The sequence below is a fragment of the Cynocephalus volans genome, unplaced genomic scaffold (assembly GCF_027409185.1).
Source record: "Cynocephalus volans isolate mCynVol1 unplaced genomic scaffold, mCynVol1.pri scaffold_35, whole genome shotgun sequence".
Taxonomy (NCBI): Eukaryota; Metazoa; Chordata; class Mammalia; order Dermoptera; family Cynocephalidae; genus Cynocephalus; species Cynocephalus volans.
The window spans coordinates 4,543,297-4,549,760 of record NW_026902463.1 but is presented as its reverse complement, the minus strand read 5'-3'; positions in this window follow the sequence as shown (position 1 = coordinate 4,549,760).

The following is a 6,464-nucleotide window of genomic DNA, read 5'->3' as shown; positions in this document are numbered from 1 at the left end:
CGCCCAGCCATCTACTGTTGGTCCACGGCCAATGGATGAAGAGGTAGTGGCTGTCACGCAGGATGGCCCCGCCTCCCGTACTCAGGCATCTGGGGCACAACTGCCCCGCCTGCGAACCCTGGCCGTTGTCTCTAGGAAGCCCTCCAAGCTTGCCCGGTGCAGTGCACACACACAGCCGGTTTGCACTTTGTAAAGTCCAATGAGTGTTCCACTCCAAAGTCCATGCCTGCGTCTTGTGTGGCACCGAACCCAGACAACATAAAGTACTTAAGGACACGAAGTGGGCGCATTGGACAGTACTGGGTATTTCAGTTCCAGCCCACAGACAGAATGAGGTTCTCTGAGGGTCGGGCCCATGTGTTGCTCTATATGATGCCGCGCTGGATTTCATCGGGTCTAGAGGCAGAGAGCAGTACTGCAAGCCCTCCCTCAGGATTAGGAAAATTAGGGGTCTCAGAAATAGTGCACGATTGTCTCTGCAAGTATCAGACCCACTCCTCCTCAGTGCCTGGCACAATGGAATTGATTCAGCAGAATGTCCGTCCGCCTGCATGCACACATTTATGCAGTGCCTTCCCAGAGACTGAGAGAGCAAGCCGTGGCCTCCTTTCTACCAATGGCAGATGGCCACCCGCCGTTTGTGCTTTGGAAGAAAGGAAGTCATGCGCAGGAATGTAGGTTCCTCTCTTCGGTATGTATAGTGGGTCGGTAGGTCAAGGGTGTCGTCCAGATCTCCTACACCCTTCTTCCTCGTGATCTTTCTCTTTACTCCCCTCCCTGTTGGGTAGAGGGTACCGATCGTGGTTCCCCATGGGCTGTGTTGAGTGACTGATGTCACTGTCTTGTTTTCTAGTGTCTCGATGGACTTGTACACAGGCACCCCCTTGCTTCACAACTGTGTTTTCTGCCCTTCCTTCTTTATTCTGGTAACCTGGTTTTGCACTTTCACTTGCACAAGTAGACTCCCGGGCTACCTCCTGCAAAAGAGGCAAGGTGAAAGGGACCAGGGCAAAGAGCACATGAAGTACACAGTAAAAACTGCCTGGGACCAAGTTATGTGAAGTCCTACCTGTCCTTCGACCCTTTTGATGATGACAGATTAGCACCAATTAGTACACCTGTACCACCACATCCTTCTTTCTCGATGCCGCCTGTCCCCAGGCACCATGCTTGAGCCTCAAGCACTCTCTGGTCAATCAGCCTCTGAGTCCAACTTTTTCTTCACGACGCTCACATGTTCCCATGGTTTTCCCTGAACTTCCCTGGGAGTGTCCTCACACCAGCTGCTGTGTGAGCCCATGTCTTCAGTGGCTTTTATTTTCTATAACAAACGTAGAGGAGGCCCCTGGGAGCCAACGAGCTCTGAGATGTTCTCCTTTGCTCCTGACATGCAGAAATGTAAACTGTCTAGGTAAATATCAGGAAGGGGATTTTGAGGGAAGTAGAGTCATGCAAGCTTGTCGAAGCATTAGGTCATCTGAAAGTGAGGAAAAGAGAAGGAATCCTCCCCTCCTGACCGATGGAGACTTTGCACTGCACACTCATGGACACCGCATGAGAGTGGCTGTCCCGGGAAGTGTCCATGCTCTTGGGATTGTCATTACTGGTCTCTTTTCCAGGAGCGAACATTTCTTAGTATGCCTCCTGGTCTGGGTCGAATGTGAACGCCCTCTTTGATTTCTTTGTAAGAGTCACTCCTTTTTTTTCCTAAAGTGTATGTCTTATCTGGACATTACACCACCAAAAGCAATCCGTGAAGCCTAAACACGTGAAATCAATCAACCACCTACTAGAAACATCTTGGTTCATTGAGGTATGAAAGAGTTTCCCTTTATCTCAGTGAAACAAGGTGAGATCTCTAAGTCACCCTCAGACGGGCTGCAGAATAATGGTGACCAAGATGAGAGAAAGAGCAGTAAGGGCATGTGACACAGAGTGCTATGGACATCTTGAACTGAAAATTTTGACAGGCAGGCATAGAAGACGCGAGACTCATCGAACAATACACCTAGGGAGATCAGGTGACACCGTTTCACTGACACAGACACTGAGAGAGAGAGAGAGAGAGAGAGAGAGAGAGAGAGAGAGAGAGAGAGAGAGAGAGAGAGAGAGAGAGAGAGAGAAGCAGAGACTGAGGATATGAATGGACGAGTACGGGGACATCCTCACGTGCACGGTGCACTGTAAAAGAGTAACAAGAAACACCTCATCGAAGAGGACATGAGGAAAGGAATTGTTACAGAGGGAGTGAGCCAGAAAACTCACAAATTGATCAGGTCATTACCCCTGGATTGTGACGGGCTAGGGCCCATTGGAACTGGCATTGAAGAGAGGACAGCACGGGCAAATCAAACCCATGGAACCTCACCTGGGATAACCCCCTATCTCTTTCTGTGCCTGACTCATTTCACTTAATATAATCCTCTCAAGGTCCATCCATGTTGTTGCAAATGGCACTATTTCATTCGTTTTTATAGCTGAGTAGTATTCCATTGTGTAGTTGTACCACATTTTCTGTATCCACTCATCCGATGATGGACATTTGGGCTGGTTCCAACTCTTGGCTATTGTAAAGAGTGCTGCGATGAACATTGGGGAACAGGTGTACCTTCGACTTGATGATTTCCATCCCTCTGGGTATATTCCCAGCAGTGGGATAGCTGGGCCACATGGCAGATCTATCTGCAATTGTTTGAGGAACCTCCATACCATTTTCCATAGAGGCTGCACCATTTTGCAGTCCCAGCACAATGTATCCCACCATTCTATATACTATTTTTATGAAGTGCAACTTCTTATTTAGATTCCATAGATGACTGAAATAGCGTGGCATTTGTATTTCTGTTTCTGAAATTTTACTCATAATTTCCTGCAATGTTATCCATGTTGTTGCATATGACAGGTTATTGTTTTTAATGGCTGAATAGTATTCCATTGTGAATATGTGCCATATTTTATTATTCATCTATCCATTCTTGAAAACTTACCTTGATTTAACGTCTTGGCTATCGTAAATGGTGATGCAACAAACATGAGATTGCAGATATCTTTTCAAAATACTAATTACATTTTCTTTAAATATATTCAAATTAGTCTGTTCCTTGACCATTTTGTTCTACTACTTTTAATAGTTCAAGTAAATTTCATACTATTTTATATAATAGTTGTACTTAAATTTTATTTCCACTGAAACTGTGTGTGAGCGTTTTCTTTTCTCCACATTCTCATCAACACTTATTGGCCATTTTGATAATAGTCACCCCAGCAGGAGCAAGATGATATATCATTTTGGGTTTGATGTGCATTTTCCTGATGAGTAGTGAAGCTCAACATTATTTTCATATACCTGTTTTTCTTTTGTATGTCTCCTTTTGAGAAATGTCCATTTAACTCTTATAACTATTTTTAATTCGGTGTTTGTTTTATTACTATTGAGTTGTTTAAAGGTTGTTATATACACATATTTTGGGTGTTAACCTTTATAAGATTTATAGTTTGAAATTTTATTTTTATATTCTGTAGATTGGCTCTTTACTCTTCTGATTTCCTTTGCTAGTTTAGTTTGATGTAATCCCAATTGTTTATTATAGTTTTGGTTGCCTCTGCTTTTAGACGCATCCCTGAAATCATTACTCAGCCTGATGTCATGAATTTTCTTCAAGACTTTATGGCACAGCCCTGCATTGTCTTGTAATATTTTTATAGTTTATAGTCTTACACTTAAGTTTTTATCTACTTTGAGTCAGTTTTAATAGAAGGTCACAAACAGGGGTCTAATTTTTTCTGCAGGTAGATATCCAACACATTTGACAGTACTTCTTTCTCATTGTGTGTCCTTGGCACGTTTGTCAAAAATCATATGGCTATGAATAAGTTTATTTTGAGTCTCTCCATACTGTCTCATGTTTTGTTTCCTTGTTTTGTTTTAATACTAGTCCATTTCTGTTTTGGTTACTATAGCTTTGTAGTATATTTTAAAGTAAGGTGAGGTAACCCCTCCACTTTGTTCTTTTTGTGAAAGATTGCTTTTCTTTTTCTGTTTTATTGGGGGGATTATACAAATTTTAGGACTTTTTTTTCTGTTTTTCTGAGAAATTTCTTTGATATTTTGATAGACATTGCATTTCTGTCTACATTGCTTTGGGTAGTGTGGATTTTTGAACAATATTTAGTTTTACAATCCACAGACACAAACTATCTTTTGATTTTTGAGTCTTTCTAAATTTTCTTCATGAATGTTTTATGTTTTTTATTGTATAGATCTATTAGCTCTTTGGTTATATTTTCCTAGCCTTTTTGTACCACTATAAATATAGTTGTGTTCTTGTCCTTGTTTTTCCAGATAGTTAACTAGAGTATAAAGATGTTACTATGTCGTGTATGTTAGTTTTGTGTGCTCCAATTTTACTAACTTTATTTATTATATCTCACAGTTCAGGGGTGCAGTATTTAAGATTTTTATATGTAAGACAGTATTATCTGGAATGAGAAAAAGTTTAACTTGTTTATTTTATTTATTTTTTTTTTAAGTTCGGATGCCTTTAATTTCTTCCTCTTTGCTAATTGTTCTGGCTATCCAGGAAAATGTTGAATAGCATTTTTGTCTTGCTTTAAATCTAAGTAAAGTAACTGTAACTTTTCTTTAGTCAGAGTGATATTATTTGTGACTTTGTCATATATGGCTTTAATTATACGAAAGCACATTTCTCCTACATCTAATTTGTTTGTAGTTTTTAATCATAAAAATTGTTTAATTTTATCACAAGATTTTTTTGGCACCTATCAAAATAATTATAGTTTTGTGTTTTAATTCTGATAATGTGATGAATCATGTTTATTGATTTGCATGTGTTTAATCATCTTTGCATCCCTGGGATAAATTCCAGTTGATCACATTAAATAATCTTTTTAATGTTCTGTTGAATCTAATTAGCTAACATGCTAACATCTTGTTGATAGTTTTTGCCTCTACATTCATTAGGTTAGGTAATTAGTGTGTAATTTTAGTTGTTTTGGTTGTTGTTTTGTCCTTGTATGGCTTTGTTATCAGAATAATTCTAGCATTATAGAATGATTTTAAAGTACTTCTTCCTTCTCAATTTGAAAAAAAAAAAGTGAGAAGAACTGGCATTTTACGTTTTTAAATTTTTGGTAAATTTCAGCAGTTGAGGTGTCAGAGACCCTGGGCTTTTTAATTTAATTTTATTTTTTGTTGTTTATGTTCATATTTTTTTCGCTATTGAAATATAACTGATTATACATATTTGTGGGAAACAGATTGATATCAGTACCTATGTACCTATGTGATGATCAAATCAGGATAACTAGTACATTCATCATTCTTTGTGACCCTTTTCCACTTTCTCACTAATCTTTCTCCCCCTCCCACATTTCCACCCCTAGTAACCACAGTTATGTTCTCTCCTTTTGAAAGTTCTTTATTGTGATTGTTGTATTTTTACTACTTATTTATTTATTTGTTTTTTAGCTCCTATTCATGAGTGAGGACATGTGGTATTTCTCTTTCTGGTGCCTGGATTATTTCACTTAGCATAAATTTCACTAAGAGTGAAGAGATCCTTGTGAAATGTGGAAGGAAGAAATGGAACCACAGAAAGAAGAACAGGGCATCCAGCCTCAGCCACACTGCAGTATTCTGGCCTTGAACCAGGTAGAGAGAAGGTAAGCTGGAAAAGACCTCAACAATTCCCATGACAACCACAAATGCCAGTGATCGCCTACTTGGGGTAGTCTCCAAATAGTTTTGGATCTGAACTCATTCAGCACTTGCTCTCTACTTCCCAGGTGGGCAGACAGACATGCTGAGTGGGAAATGCACTGAAAGTGGAGTGGTTCTGCACATTTGTGGCCAGCCTTGCATAGCCGGCAGCAGCTGAATCAAGAAGTGACCCATGGCCCATAGCTGAACTAGTAGCAGCCATGGCTCTCACTATGACCCTCCACATGGTCACATGAGTGACACCAGCAGGTCCGTGATCCTAAGTACATGGTAGCTGGACCACTGTGCTGGGTTGACTGTGCCTGAGTCTCTTTGTCTGGAGACACTGTTAACATTCTATAGTTCTCAGGTGTTAGCAGGACCAAGGCATAAGCTGCATGGAGCCTAGGGCAGACAGAAAAACTGAGACCCTAGAGACTGAAATCACTCAGTACTCCTCCACCCAAGGTGAGCAGGCAGACTGACTGAGCAGAAAGTCTGCTGGAATTCAGCAGGTCCCCACATTCACAGTCTGCCTTGTGTGACCCATGGGGACTCAGGCCTTGGGTGCCCACATGGCCAATGGATAACTTAGCAAAAGCCTCACTGTAGAGGATTCTTAAAGCAAATGTACTTCACAGGGCCTGGTTTTTCAAAGCCTTGCAGTTTCCAATATTGACCTTGAAGAGGACTGGAAATTTTCCTCAGGCTACAAAGTCTCCATTGTAAGATAAAGATTTGTGGC